Source organism: Neoarius graeffei, chromosome 5 (genome assembly GCF_027579695.1).
Source record: "Neoarius graeffei isolate fNeoGra1 chromosome 5, fNeoGra1.pri, whole genome shotgun sequence".
In the NCBI taxonomy this organism is placed as follows: domain Eukaryota; kingdom Metazoa; phylum Chordata; class Actinopteri; order Siluriformes; family Ariidae; genus Neoarius; species Neoarius graeffei.
Window position 1 is genome coordinate 9,135,064 of NC_083573.1, and position 604 is coordinate 9,135,667.

Below are 604 nucleotides of genomic sequence, written 5' to 3' on the forward strand. Positions count from 1 at the left end.
TTTCTAGCCATATTTTATAACGCTGTTGAAATACTATGCTTTGTTTTTATAAATATCACGCCTGCTAATAAACGCTCTTCCTGCACTCAGATCAGTCTACCACCATCTATCTTGTAGTGTCCTGATCCCCAGATCTTCAACCCAGCCACATATAAAAAGTTGCACTCCTCCATGCTCTTCCAGGTTTTCATCTGTGTATCCGTGTAGAACGATGTCTGCAGCACCAGGTAGTTTGAGATGTCGGGGAACTCAACAGACGGAAAAATCCTTCTTTGTTAGCGTGTAAGGATCTAATCCCGCTGAGTGGTTTCTAGAGCCACTTCTTTTAGAGTGTACTTCTTGGTTTTAATAACTTGCTTGGTTGCTGAACAGAAACATGGCAAGAAGTTCTTGTGTGAATGAACCAGACTCCACTTTTGGATCATTAATCCCTTTTGGCTTCTGGCACATCCAGACAGTTTTAAATACAATACCTACAGTTAAAAACTTTTTATTGCATTTATTTAATTCCTGGGCTCCCATCTGTAAAAGGGAGTGATGTTGCGTCCCATTAATACACTTTACAATAAATTTATAAGATTCTCATAGAATAGAGGAGTCAAAA